This window comes from Leptonotus elevatus, chromosome 1, assembly GCF_054856555.1.
Source record: "Leptonotus elevatus isolate MCC_2025b chromosome 1, RoL_Lele_1.0, whole genome shotgun sequence".
NCBI classification, from domain to species: Eukaryota; Metazoa; Chordata; class Actinopteri; order Syngnathiformes; family Syngnathidae; genus Leptonotus; species Leptonotus elevatus.
Window position 1 is genome coordinate 2,440,520 of NC_141239.1, and position 15,720 is coordinate 2,456,239.

Genomic DNA, 15,720 nt, shown 5'->3' on the forward strand with positions numbered 1-15,720 from the left:
AAACCATCGGCAAATAGAAGAATAAAGTGGATAATTGGCCGTGACCGGCAACTGTCTGCGAGCGCAACTTTGCCGTGAATCGGGCGAGAACGACAAGTACAAATTCTGCGCCATTGAATGCGTACCAGCTCGTGGCATAGTCACAAGAAGCAAAAACATACAAAAAAAAACAACAAGAACTTTGAGAGTGTTCCTCGCCAATTCATGTAGAACCGAGCTATTAGTGTTAGCACGCATATCTCCATTCTCCAAATGTGGACTAGCAGATGGAAAGATTTCCCAAGATGTAATGGCACGTAACACCGGTGTCAAGTTAATAAGTACAGTAATTGAAGTTTCCAGTCCTAAATGGAGACACCAACACTCTTCTTCAGGTAGTGAATGTCTTGTATTTCGTGCATGCATATTTGATGAAGCACAATGTGTCAGCCTTTGCAGGTCTTTGACTTATTTAATTAACACATTTAAAGGGTTCACAGGTGTCTTAATTAGGACCGACCGATATGTTTGTTTTTTTTGCAGACTAAAATTCAGATAGTCGATTTATTTAAAAAATGTATAATGATTAAAATAACGGTTCTGTGGTTTCTTAATGCTTACAATTTTTTTTTAATTACAGGCATTAAATGTGACTGTTTTTAAGAGTTATTTGGCCTACTGTGTTTTTTTAACTACAAGAGAGGAAAATCTGCAAAAAATTGGCTGATTTTGTTTATTTTGGGGGGAGGTTGAATTTCATTATCCACACCGATTTTTATTTTATAAAAGAGGTAATTTGCACGTTTGATCGGCTGAGCCGTAGTCTTAATAAAAGTTCTCTGACATTCTTCTGTCAAAATACTCAAATGGTGACTGCGACTCAAGGCTGCTTTTTATCTATTCTCTTCACTTTCAGATCATCAGAAAAACTGGTTTCATGAAAGCACTGTACAAAGACAGTGAATTGAAGTCGGATAACGTAAAGGTAAAATTGCCTTCCCTACTTTGTGTATCCCCCCCAACTTCCGTTTTTTTTTTTTGCACTAAATTCTGACAAACGCTGATGTGTAAAACCCGGAAGTCCGTGGCATCTACCCCAATGTCCTACACAAGTAAAAGTAAGCTCATGAGTCTTCTTCGGACTTCCGTACATTTCCCCGCTACTCTGATGAGGTGCTCCCCCTAGCGGCCCGCCAAGTAATTGCTCAGTAAGTAATAAACAATTGAGCCGTTATAGTTTCTAAATCCTCGACTCGCCTCTCCAAGAAAGCAATCTTGTCATCTTTTTCCTTGACCATTTTCTTCAAACTCTTCACCTCCTCCTCCTCCACCGATTCCTTCACTTCCTTCAACAAATTCACCAGTGTGATATCTTGTATCGTGTTAATTTCCCCCGCGAGGGTGTCCAACGATTTCTTAAACTCCTCCATCCCTCGTCTGCTTTGGGATCGTTCCATAAATTTTAAACAAAAATGTTCCTTGTGTGATAGCTCAATGGAACTCTGATGAAAAGTTAGATTTGTGCCACAATTATGCAAGCGTGATGGGAAATGCTGTGCACAAAAGCGTGTTTCATGCATTCAATGGTAGTTAAACCTGGAAAAACACATGTAGCAAAGACAAAGGCACGTACGTACACACACACACACACAATAGAAATATGAATGAATAAATGGATGGCTACAGATCAGGAGAGGAGATATCACCCACAACCACCAGGAGGTATGGCTGCAATACCCAATGATATAGATATCAAATATAGATATAAAAAAAAAAAGGAAATAAACGAAAGGGGACAGAAAGAAGTTAAACTTGTGATATCTGCCCCTGATCAACACAAAATGAATGACAGCAATCAATCAAGATGTTTTCAACGTAACAATTTTACAAATTAATTCAACAGCACGATTTTGTGCTATACATACATATATATATATATATTTAGTAATTGGGCTTTTATAAATGTTTTTAAAAATACAGATTCAGATGATTTGGTTTTACAATCCAGATTGTTCCACAAACTGACACCTTGAATTAACATGCATCGTTCTTTTTGTTTTGTTCTGTGTTTGGAAAAAAAATATTGCTTCCTCTTAATTTGTACTCACTTCCCCTTTATTTAATTTCATTTGCATGTTAATTGGTAAAATGTCATGATTGGGCTTTATTAGGGATGGGTGATTTTAGCTAAAAATAAAATCTCTGATTTTGTAACAATTTTTTTTTATCAACGCCCCCCCCCCCCCCCCCGGATTTTATATTATTATTTATTATTATTTTTTTTTTATTTTTTACATAAACTAAGAAGTTAAAAAGTTTTGCTTTTATTTGATCAGTTAACAAAAGTAACCATATTTTTTCCTCTTGGAATTCATGTGCAAAACTTCTACCTTGAATCAAATACTTCTGGGAATGTAAATCTATGTGTGGAAAAGTAAACCTTTTTTTTTTATTGCTAACTTTGTTTTAACGCATCAAGGCTTAAGCGCCTGGCAAAACATGCCTCTAAAACCTAAGGTTGACTTTTGAGTCACTCTCGAAAACCTGAAGTTTTCCTGGAAATTCAACAATATGAAAAATAATTGATATCTCAGCTCCTGAAGCAGATAGAAACATAATTCCAAAGGTTTTTCAGAGCTTACACCTGTACGTTTATTATTATTATAAACCTTCAATATATATTTAAACAAATGTCACATCTGAAGGTATATAACTCCAAATATATTTACCTTCCACACTGAAACGCAGTTTTAATAACCTCGGGGAATCGAGTGGTAGTTATTCGTCGTCTATTCCCTTACAAAGCCGTCCAAATTTTCAACATCCTCATTATCTACAAACATATTTCTTAACAAAATGTCACTGTCAACTCGTTACACTGATTCGAATTCCTCCCACGGTGTCGTCAATTGCGTCATTTATTTCATAACTCCCACAAATCTGCATCAACCATAAATGCTCCAATAAAATCCCAGGACGTGCTACGAGGCACACGTCACCCTCTCGTGCATATTCTGATGAATTTAATCGGCTAAGAGACCAAGAATTGGTCAAAACATAACAAAATGACATATCCGCTCTCCCGGGATTAAAGAAAGAAGCGCGTTCCCGCGCTCCCGACCTTCTATATTTCTACTAGGGATGCACGATAATATTGGTGGCCGATAATTAATGGCAATTATCGTCCAATTTGACGTCAAACAGATAAACCAGATAATAAAAAAGTCAGCCGATAATTATCGGCAATTTTAAACCAATTTGACGTCATACAGATAAACCAGATAATCAAGAAATCCGCCGATAATAATAGACATGCCACGTTGGTCCATCTGTTGTGGTTGTGCCCAACTCCTCAACCCCTCCCCTCTCCTAGGGTAGTGTTGCATATTTGTGACATCATAATGCGCGCAACGTCGTGTTGACAGGAGATGCATCATGGCGACGTGGCAGTCGTCAGTGTGGGCTTTCTTTACTGTGTCTCCCCAAAATGTTACCCTCGCAGTTTTTTGTTGCATTTTTCAAACATGACTGTTTTGTTTTGGTTACTGGTTATCTTTGAAGCAGAGATATCAATAAAATTCAGCTTCCATGGCGCTTTACACAGTGTTTCAATGTACATGTTACACTTATAGTAGGGCTCGAAAGTATATTTGTATTCAAGTTAATTTTGCAAACAATTATGTGCTTAATCATCGGTTATCAGCATCGGCACTTTCTAAATGATTGGTTTATTGGTATCGGTTGAAAATAGCATTATCGTGCATCCCTAAATTCTACAACTGAAAATCATAAATCTGGTTTCACTAGTATTTATAAATGGACAGTATATTGGCGTTGAACCACTTCATAATATACATTATATATATTTTTTCCCGGCATAAAATAAAGTGGTGTCGTCTGCAAACAAATACATTTGAACAATTTCAAAATAGTTGTAACATCATTCACATACAGGAGAAAAAGTGCTGGCCCCAGAATTGATCCCTGGGGCACCCCACAAGCTACATAACTGTTTTGAATGTACACTATGGGCTCTTTGCACAAATCCACTACTTCCTGAACTCAATGCCACTTCTTCAGTTCCTGTCTTTCATGGTTGGACAAACTGATGGTTACTGAGGTCAGGCACACCTGGATTAAAAATTTCAGTGTCTTCTTTCTTAATGTCTATACCTTTATTGCGAAGAAATTATGTAACCGTTTGCCCTACAAAGGACATGTCACCATCTAGAGCCTCGCCCCGTGTTGAAGCACATCCACGCTGCTCACGCTCTCCCAGGCTGGTTCTGTCATCCATGAAGCCGCCTTTGACAAAACCAACTTGACAAATTGGCAATAACAGTTATTAGAACAACAAATCAATAACATCTTCACCTCTTTCTTATGCCACCTGACGTGCACCCGTAACACGTAATGGCTAATGACAAATGTGTGTTTGTCTTCTTGTGTCCTGCAGACGTTGGTGAAAAATATCTTCGTCCTGAGCAACAGGAGGTGAAGTCTCCTCGTGTTAAAAAGGAGGAGGAGGAAGAACATCCTTACATCAAAGAGGAGGAAAAGCCCATTTGTGTCAAAAAGGAGGAGGTTGAGGATGATGTCACCAAGTCACCACTGACCTTCGCCGACAATAAGGGTGAGAGCGAGGAGGACAGAGGGGCGGAGTTTCCAAGCAGCAGCTCAACTCGTCAACACATTACGACATAATGTGATGGAGACCACTGGGGACCACCACAAGCACAAAGTGATGACATAAGGACCCACTCTCCTCATGATGATGATGACGATGATGATGATGAGGAGGAGGAATTTGCTAACGGTGATAGGGCATGTCACTTTGACAGCAACTGCTGGGAATGTTCTCAGTGTGGGAAAACATTGAGCTCAAAATGGAGTTTGAAAGCTCACACCGGAGAGAAACCTTTTGCCTGCTCAGATTGTGGCAAAAGCTTCTCTCGGAATTCAGCTTTAACAAAACACTCAAGAACACACAGTAGAGAAAAACCTTTTTCATGCTCAGACTGTGGCAAAAGCTTCTCAGATAAGTCAGATTTAACAAAACACACAAGAACACACACCGGAGAGAAACCTTTTGCCTGCTCAGACTGTGGCAAAAGCTTCTCTGAAAAAAAGAATTTAACAATACACAAAAGGACACACAGTGGAGAAAAAACTTTTCCTGCTCAGACTGTTGCAAGAGCTTCTCTAATAAGCCAGATTTAACAAACCACACAAGAACACATGCTGGAAAGAAACCATTCAGTTGCAGTGTTTGTTCTACAAAATTCTCTTGTAAAAAGCTTGCTGAAAGATCTTTAAGGCTTATTTGATCCCCCGCTGATTTTGAACGTTTTTATACTAACAGCTTTTTTTTTTTTTTTACAGTGATAGACAAAATATCAGAAAAGAATGTCATGAAATAAAACATCAAAATTAATTTGCATTATGTTGAGGGAGATCATTAACCAGCTCCTCTCGTGTCGTCCTTCGCTGATCTCGACCTTTTTCATATTGATTGAGACCCCACGAGCTGATATCTTGCATGGAGCCCCCCAGAACCCAAAATTTTGCAGCAACAAAACTTAAAGGGGAAGTCAACCCAAAATGTTCTTAACAATATGTTGTATGTGCCTCCACTCGTCTAAAGACGGCATTCAGGTTAATATTGCGTTTATCTTGAACATTGCTCCAGTTCCAAGTGTCAGCGGCTACGACAATGACCTCAAATCATGTCGGATATCTTTTGCAGTGAAAAAGTATTTGCCCTCCTCTCAAATTCTCACTTTTATTGCAGTTTTCCCACTTGAATGATTAAAATCATCAAACAAATGTCACAATCAAAGATAACCCAAATAAACATGCAATGCAGTTTTTTTTTAAGTGGAGATTTTATTTTTCAAGGACAAAACACTATTCAAAGCTGCCTGGCCCTGTCAAAAGTATTCACGTTCATTACGTTCATAGATATGAGGGTTTCAGAAGACTTAAGAAGAATCAACTCCAGCTTTACTTAAAAGTGTAAACGTAATGCTTTCAAAGCTACTCAAACTATAAACTATGAATATGAAATGTTTTTAAAGTTTTCTTTTAATGTGTTTAAACGCCAATGTATGCTTTAGTAATATTGTAAGCTACTTTTGTTTTCTCTGCTTTGCTTCCGAATGTCGTTAACGGTTGTGTTTGTTGACGTTTGTAGGTGTTGTGTTGCCTTGTGTATGAAATAGAAATAAAATATAGAAGAAAAAGTCACCTTGCCATTTTCCCAAATCAGCGTGGAAAATACCTTCAGGGACACACAAAGCCATCTGAGATTCAAATTTGCTGTTGAACAGTGTCGTCACTGAAATGATTGACGCAAATGTCCTACTCTTTGTATACAATATTAAAAGAGCGTAGACTGGCTGGCCAGGCTAACTCAACCTGTTGTTGATATAAAAGGAAGGAGCTGGTTCTTTCAGGGACTTACTGGAAACACGACAATGTGCCGGTCAGTAGCCTTTACTGAATGGATGATTTCCAGGAATATACATTGACATGACATGAGTTTGATTGAATGGGCTTTAAATTGACTTGAAAGGAATTTGGAATTCATCTTGAAATTGAGCTGCAAATTGAATGAGGCTGAAATAGATTTTTGTTGTCATCAATGAGGTAAGTAAAGGTGCTTTACAAGATAAACAGGTATCAACTAGCTTGGAGGTAAATATGGTGCAAAAGTAACTTGTACATGTAAAATAGATTTGTATCTGTAAAAAAAAAAATTGTGCCTGTAATTTTTTTTTGTACCTGTACTAAATACTAAGTAAATTTGTATCTGTAAAAGTCGTGATTTGTACCAGTAGAAATGACAACTTGTAATCAAAGAAGTCGCCACTAGGAGTCACAAGTGTTCACGTGACTTTTGCACCAAATTTCTCGCTACAGATGACGCAAAAACTGATTTGTACTTGTAGAGCACCGTGATTTGTACCTCATTGGTTGAGCAAACGACAGTGGGTTGAACTCAAATGACGCCATGTTTTTATTATTAATATGCACAAATCCGAAATTCCAAACAAACAGAGTAGCCACACGCGTCATTTTGGAAGAAGAGGAGGACGTCCCAGGCGTGACAATTTCAACATGGTTCAATATACAAACACCGTGTGGAACAGCTTAAACGTTGGTTGACATGCAGAGCACTCAAAGTGGGCAGAAAGAAAGAAGGTAAGATTTATTGTACGATCATAGCTCGTAATCCAGTGCTAGCGAGCTCATCTCATGTTGTTAATTGTCACACTTGGCTGCCCACTGCACCCTAAAGAAGCCCTGCAGCATTTGTCAGAGAAAGCAACTTCTACCCCTCCACGAGGTGAATACTAAGACAGGAAAGCCCCCTAAGAAGTAGTAGTTAAAGAAGAGAGCTGTTGAGTTAGCTCCGCTTGCAGCTTTCTGTACCTCGATCGGCCAGGCGCAGGGAACCGGGTCATGTTAAAAGGTGGTTCCCATCCTCATCCACTACGGGGCACGGACTCTGAACACTTTCGCGATCCTTGATGATGGATCGGAAAGATCAATGCTACTACCAATGGCAGCCAAAACTTTGGGCATGAAAGGCATTCCTGAAGACCTTCCTCTGCGTACAGTACGTTGAAGTGATTCCTGGATACACAGTGTCCTTTCGTGTCTCCTCGGTCACCAATCCTCGCACGAGCTACAAGATTGACGGTGCATTCACAGCCAGCCGTCTCACTTTAGCCAAGCATACCCGTCCCGTTGACCGCCTTCAGACACCTCCGTGGCTTGCCCATCCCTGCCTTCAGAGAAGCTGAGCCGTCACTCCTGATTGGCTCAGATTAGCCTCACTTTGTCACACCAGTTGAATCTGTCAGGCTAGGTCCTCCTGGTAGTCCTGCTGCTGTCCACACAAGGTTGGGGTGGACCCTTCAAGGCCCAATTCAGCTAATGGGGTGTCCCGCCAACTCTGTTCAGTGTCTGTTCACTTCTTCCCCTCCACTGCTCGAGGAACTATACAAACACGTTGAGAGGCTGCGGAAAATGGACTCTGTCCCCCATCGTCCTGAAAAAGGAGTGGTACGGTCCAAGCAAGACCAGTTGTCGGTAACTATGCTTAAAGCTAAGACCCTTCGCATCGACGTGAATGGCACCCAAAGGTACGCTAAACCGCTGCTTCGCCTTTCTGACACACCGATGATTGTAGCCCCCAAAGATCCTGTTATGCCGCTGCTACGCAGCACCGAGAGACGCCTCCTGAAGAATTCTGAACAGGCAGAAACCTATAAGGCAGAGATACGGAAGCTCATAGACTGGTGCAGTGCAGAGCGTGAAGTCACATCCGAGATTCCCCATCAGGAGGAATGGTACATTCCACACCATCTTGTCAACCATAACGGGAAGTCGCGCCTTGTCTTCAACTGCTCCCACCAGTACCTGAACCAGCAAGTTGGCTGGCCCGATTCTCAAGTTTTTTTTTGTGGGAGTTTTGTTGAGGTTCCGCGAGTGCCCCATAGCAGTAAGCGGGGGTATAACGGGGATGTTCCACCAGGTACACCTTCTTCCTGAGGATCGTACCTCACTCAGATTCCTGTGGCGCGACTTGCAGGTGGACAACCCCACCCCCAGCGTATTTGAATGGCAGGTCCTTCCATTTGGTACAGCTTGCAGTCCGTGCTATGCAACCTATGCCCTACAATGCCATGCAGCAGATCCTAGTCCTGTCAGTGACCCGAATGGTGTTGTGGTCTGACTCCACGACAGTCCTGACCTGGCTACAATCCCAGTCATGCCGTTACAAGGTCTTCGTGGGGACGCGAGTGGCAGAGATTCAAGAGCTCACGCAGAACTGTACCTGGCGCTACGTGGGACCAGCGAACAATCCAGCTGCGACCTGACACGAGGCAAGTCCTTGAGAGAACCAAACAGATGATCCGAGACACCGCTCTTCCTCTTTCAAAATCGAGACAACTGGCCACAGAAGCCCCATACTGAGCCAACCGAGGTCCCAGCTGAGCTAGGCAAGATAACCTTCTGTGTCCTGACAGTTACCTCGCCGACAAACCCAAGTGACCCAGTGCACCACACTTGCCAGGGGTTAATCAAAGCCAAGGCCCAGGAGCTTCATGGACAGAGTTCCTCAGACTCCTCTCCAAGTGCAGAAGAGTACCAGCAAGCGCAGACAGCAGTGTTGCTGGAGGCACAACAACAATCGTTTCCTGAAGACTACAAGCTGCTAGCCAAGGGGAAGCCTATCTTATGCAAGAGTCATTTACTGACCTTATCCCCTGAACTCGATAGATCATCTGGCCTGATAAGAGTATGTGGTCGTCTACGGCGTTTAGAAGGCCTTTGTGACTCGACCTTACACCCAGTTGTTCTCAACCCATCACATTCATTCACCCGGCTGCTTATCCAGAAGTACGACAGTGACCTACACCATCCTGGTCCAGAGCGGGTCTACGCTGAGTTGCGGAGGTCGTTCTGGATCCTCCTGTGCTGAATGCCGGCGCTGGAAAACTCAACCCTCCAGTCCCAAAATGGCAGATCTACCAGCTCCCCGCCTCAGATTATTCAAGCCAGCCTTTTACTCTACGGGTGTGGACTGTTTCGGACTGATGTTGGTCAAGGTGGCCTGACGTCAAGAGAAGTGCTGGGGAATAATCTTTAAGTCCCTAACAACCCGGGCGGTCCATCTGGACCTTTTGAAGACCATGGATGCAGACGCATACCTGATGGCTCTCCGCAGGTTCATAGCCAGACGCGGAACCCCTGCAGAGTTGTGGTCCGACCAAGGCACTAACTGCAAGGATGGAGAGCATGAAGTGCAAGAGGCCTTCGCCAACATGACACCGACTCTACAGCAACAGCTTGTAAGTCAGAAAATTAAGTTCAACTTTAACCCCCCTGCGGCTGCTCATTCCGGCGGGGTGTGGGAGTGCGAAATCCGCACTGTAAAGACTCCCCTGTACACCTGTGTTAAAGCCCAACCGAGGGTGTCCTGCTCACTGTCTATCCTCAACTCCAAGCCTTTGGGCTACGTCTCCGCGACACAGCCGATGCCGACCCTGTAAATTCCCACAGTCTGCTGATGGGGTGGCCGGATGGATCGCTCCCACAAGTCGTGTATCCTGAGACTGAGACTCTGTCGCAAGCGTTGGCGGCACTCTCAGGTGCTTGCTGACCAGTTCTGGTCCAGGTACATCAGGGAGTACCTTCCTACGCTGCAGATCAGGCAGAAATAGCATTCTGCTACCACAGAGCTCCTGGAGAAGACGGTTGTTCTCGTGGTGGAACCCTCAGCTGCCCAGGGCTTCGAGGCCCATTGGATTTGCAGCTCAATATCAATGCCAAGTCAATTTAAAGCCCATTCAATCAAACTCATGTCATGTCAATGTATATTCCTGGAAATCATCCATTCAGTAAAGGCTACTGAATTCCACCCTGGAGTCTCTTCCTGCCTGTGCTCTGACCGGCACACCGTCGTGTTTCCAGTGAGCCCCTGAAAGAACCAGCTCCTTCTTTTTATATCCACAACAAATACATATCAACTCACGCTTGAAATTTGACTTGACCAAACCAAATGTGTTTGCCTTCTTGTGTCTTGCAGACGTCGGTGAGAAATATCTTCATATCATCATCCTCATGATAAAAAGGAGGAGGAAAAACATCCTTACATCAAAGAGGAGGAAAAGCCCCTTTTTGTCAAAGAGGAGGAGGTTGAATATGATGTCACCAAGTCACCACTGACCTCCGCCCCTTTAAAGAGTGAAGATGAAGTCAAGGGTGAGAGTGAGGAGGACAGAGGGGCGGAGCTTCCATGCAGCAGCTCAACTCCTCAACGCGCGACGACGGAAGGTGATGCAGACCACTGGCGACCACCGCACCACCATTGAGTAGTCTTATCTTACCCGTGTCTATGTGCGTCCACAGTTGTATGGACTTGCGGAAAGATACGAGCAGACAAAAAACACGTCTTGCGTTTGTTTATTATGTCGAATGAGTCGGAACAGCATCAACGATGACACAGAAGCAGAGGGGGGAAAAAAATGCAAGTCAATAACAGAAGACTCACGAGTCTGTGAAAAGTAAATATTGTTTGTTTATTGAACATGTAGCTAAATAACCGAAAATAAACGAAAAAACGAATGAAAATGAGATAGAGTATAGGTGTCAAACTCCGGTCCTCGGGGGCCGGAGTCCTGCAGGTTTTGGAGGTTTTCACTCTTCCAACGCAAGCTGATTCCAATCAGCAGGATCGTTATCAGGCTTATGCAGAGCTTGCTGATGAGCTAATCATATATCAGCTGTGTTGGAGAAGGGAAACATCCAAAACCTGCAGGAATCCGAGAGCCCTCCAGGACCGGAGTTTGACACCTATGAGATAGACCGTATAAATGATCATCATTGACATGTTCAAAAGAGAATATGAAGAAGTCCAAAAGTTATTCAGTACTACTCTGCGGTCCTTGTATATTTTGACTATTGTGTGTAATGCGATCTGCTTTGACGAGCCCCTTTTTTGTCTTCGGCGACACATCGGCCTTGCCATTGGCAGATATGAGCTTCTCTTCTTTCAAAGTGGTGACAACTTGCTGTAGATCTGTTACTTTTCTTCTCAACCTGCGCGACTGTTGCTGCAACATTTTGACTTTTTTCTGCAAGTTCTGGATTTGTCCGAAAGCGACGTCAAGTTTCCTTTTGACTGTTCCTGGGCTGTCCGGTGTAGCATAGCAGTGCTCATCGAGGATGACGGATGGCTTGGGCGTATTTTGGGTGGCTGCGTCGCTCTTTGCTGCCTCCTCATCATGTTTATCTAATGTTGGTTGTGCAAACTTCTGTTCCTTTGGTGCTTTTTTGGAGGGTTTTGTTTTCTAGACAGCAAAGAAAGGAGTGGAAGTGTATGGTTATGTATGGTGGGGGGGGGGGGGGGTGTGGGGGGTTTGAGTGGGAGTAGTTTTAATGTTCAAGATTTGATGGCGTCAAGAAAAACTGTTTGCTACATTTATCGGACCGTGGATAAATGTTGAAAAAGCAGCATGTGCTGCATTCAGGTAGGGATGGATACCTTTTGCATTTGGACTGGTTTGGTTCCAGTTGTCGGTGCTTGATACCAGTACTGAACAATACCAATTTTCGGTACTTTTCTTCTGTTTTTTTGTGGTAATTAATGTTCATTTATTTAACAATAAAAAAAATTTTTTTTTTTTTTTTAAACATTGACTTTAACAGTCATTTTTCATTAAATAAAATAAAATAAGTCAGATTCATGATGTTTTACTTTATGTCAGGTTTTCTGACGAATAGTAAAACATAATGAATTTAAAGAGGATGGAATTTAAAAAAACAATCAACATATAACATTAATGAAGATTAACATTATGAATGAATGAACATTAATAATACCATAAATTAATATTACAAATAAAGGGAGAAGCAAAGTTCTTTACAATGAACAACATAAAGAACAAAATTAAGCAATGATACAATAACAGACGATAAATAAATGTATTAAGTGTTATTTTGGTTCCTTGTGCAGTTGTTTTTCAAGAACGTGCATGCGCAATAAATTCGATCCCAACTTGGAGCGAAATCTTGCTAAAAAAAATGACATGAAGGACAATGAAGAGAATAATTGGGACTCGGGAGCAAACTCAATGTAGACTGTGTCCAACGCGGTACGTAATGTTTGCTCGTGCCACACGATTTTGCAGTTTTATCGTTACCCATGAAATGATAAATATGGTACAAGTATTAATATTGTAGCGATGGTAAAGCCACACACCTTAAAACATGATTCAAATGGGTGGGTGAGGACGGAACATCTGCTATGTCCGCATGTGGCCCGCGCTAACCCAAATGCCAAAGCCGGAAATGCATTTTAGTAGCGGAAATGAAATCTAGTGCGAGTGTCAGTACGCTGGTTGTGCTGGTTACCCCCCCCCCCCCCCCACAAAAAAAAATTCTCATCGGATATGCACGATTCGCGTAGGTGACCTATTTTGGATTCAACACAGCGAATTTTTCGCCAAAAGGTGATGGATTTTCATGCCTGAACCAATTTAACCTGTTCAATGACCTTTCACCTCACAATCCGAATATTATCTCAATTATTTGCTTCCACATGGCAGACATATCCTGCAATTGTCATGAAAATCTATTCTTGACTTATTCCGATTTTTAAACAAAATGACCCGTTTTGTATTTCTGTTACGAAATTTAACCAGATGATCATTTCAAAACTCATTAAAAGCTAAAGATGGAGTTCTCAACGAGCGAGATGAGTGCAATGCTTACCTTTTGCAAATGCTTGGGAAACTGGAAAATGGTGGGAACGGCATCTTCCCTGAGACGCGTTGTTTGGCCAGTTCGGTCGAAGCTTTTTGCATCAAAGTGGTCACTGCAAAGAACTGACCTACGAGTTGGTGTCCACTTATCTCGCCTCATGTTGACCATCCATAATGTAAGTTTCTGTGGACGACTTAACGGGAATCTGCGCAGGTGCAAAGTCAAAAAAAAAAAAAGGAAAAATGATGACAACACATTTATTCATGGGTTCAACAAACAAGTATTAAAAATGTATTTTATATTATATTATATATATTATATATATATATATTATATTTATATATATAAAAAAATAAAATAATAATAATAATAATAATAAAAAAAAAAGTATTTTATATCCAATGAACGAAAAATATTTAACATTGACATACACTCTAAAAAGAGAATTGTTGAACCGTTTTAAGATTACAGATTGAATTGTTGACTTATTGAAACGAATTGCTTCAATTGGTAACACGATTGAAGTTGATCCAAAGTTAAAGTCAAACTTTATTGTCAATTTCTTTACATGCACGAGACATACAAAGCAATCGAAATTCCGTTTCTCGCAAATATATTAAGTTTAATTAACGATGAGTTCAATAAACTTAATGCATTCACTTTGGATTAACTTCATTAAATCGCGTGTTAAATTGGTCAACAATTCAATTTGTATTCTTAAATTGGTTCAACAATTGTCTTTTTAGAGGGTATATACAGAATGCAAAGTTATAGTTCAATTTTGATCTTATGAAATGAAAACGGTTCATAAACTCTCAAATAAATCACAGAGCGAAGTGGTACTTATACTTCTACCTCAAAATCACTTCTAGTGGTATATTCTGCAGTATACACAAACTGTGAATTGACCTTAAACTGTAGGAAACAATGTACATATAAGGAGCACTTTACTCATGAAGATAAAAATAAAAACAAGACCTGTTGTCCGGGGGCCGGTTGTCGATAGATTTGCAATTTTTTACAGAGGTAATTTACATTTACAGCTGAGGCGAGGCCGACCCACCCCCTAGTTCAGGGGTGTCAAACATACGGCCCGCGGGCCGGATCAGGCCCGCAAAGGGGTTTTATCCGGCCCGCCAGACGATTTTGGAAAGTATCAGCCGGCCACAATCAAAACATACAAATTTGTAATTTCACAAGCAGTCCTCAACTGAGCAATGCAACTTGCACACAGAATTGTGCTGGATGTCATTATTTTACACACAACCTGAAGCCACGGTTTGTTTACAAATGATTATTTTTTAAATCATTGACCGACATAAACGTGTTAAATATGACACAAATTCAATTACCGGGAGCGCAAAGACATACGACGAGGATTAACATCCTTATAACTTCATTAACTGCGTCCCACAATTCATTCTGAGAACAATATATATGCAAAACAGGTAGATTGAACACATCCGGAACTCAAACAGGCAAAGTGTTGCCGCGTTCTATTTGCATTTGTGTTATTTTAATTTAGGACTGGCCCACAAATAACGAAAATCTGCGTATAAGTGACGGCAATTGTTCTTAAATTATATACCATTTTTTTACCACTTAGTAATATATTTTCCTCCATACGGCCCCTAAGCTAATCTGAGTTTGACACCCGTGCCCTAGTTGGACCGACTCAAATTCATAAATAATGATAGAGGTCTCCACAAACTCTGTTTAAACAGTCTTGGTATAAACACAATCAACATTGTTGAAAAAATAATAATCTTCAAGGTTTATTTCACCTCTTGATTTAATTTATCTATACAAACAGTATTTATCCATCCATCCGTTTTCCGAACCACTTATTCCTCACAGGGGTCGCGAGCGTGCTGGAGCCTATCCCAATCAACTGGTTGACAGCCAATCCAGGAAACATTTATTCTAACTAGATTATCTAATAGATAATTTGCAGAAGCATGATGACAATCCTGATCATGAATCAGGTGTGTTAGTGGAGAGAAACATGGAAAACAGGCTGGCTAGGGGCTCTCGAGGACCAGAACTTGGCCACCCCTGAACTAGAGTCACAAAGCAGGCAATAATGAACTTGTCAACAACTTTAGAAAATGAACCACTATTCGTCCAACACAAAATGCAATATTTGGGCGCACACAATAATGGCAAAAAAAGCTATCTAATATTCTATATAAATCCACTCCACTCTCCTAAACTGGAATTCTTACATCTTTCAATTTATTTCCATTTCAATCATACTTACTGGTGAAATGTTCGTCCACAGCCTTTGAATTGGCGATTTTTGCAATTTACCGCTACACATGCAGGCATTTTGCAGCCAATTTTGTGTTAAATGTTCTCCAATCTCGAAACTGTAACGTGTCTTGCGAGTGCTAATATGGCGGCCAGTGACGAAAGCTCAGAGCTCAACTTTGACCCGGACAAAGAACGTAAGCGGTGCGCACG

At 41.4% G+C, this 15,720-nt stretch overlaps 1 long non-coding RNA gene across 1 annotated transcript; it reads right to left on the reverse strand.

The window, feature by feature from the left end:
* Window positions 1-11,053: 11,053 nt before the first annotated feature.
* On the reverse strand, window positions 11,054-15,661 carry LOC147180314 (uncharacterized). Its single transcript, XR_015094358.1, has 3 exons — window positions 15,518-15,661; window positions 13,267-13,462; window positions 11,054-11,843 (listed from the first exon to the last, which is right to left on the reverse strand). It is a non-coding gene; the product is annotated as an uncharacterized LOC147180314 (long non-coding RNA).
* Between the last annotated feature and the right edge of the window lie 59 nt (window positions 15,662-15,720).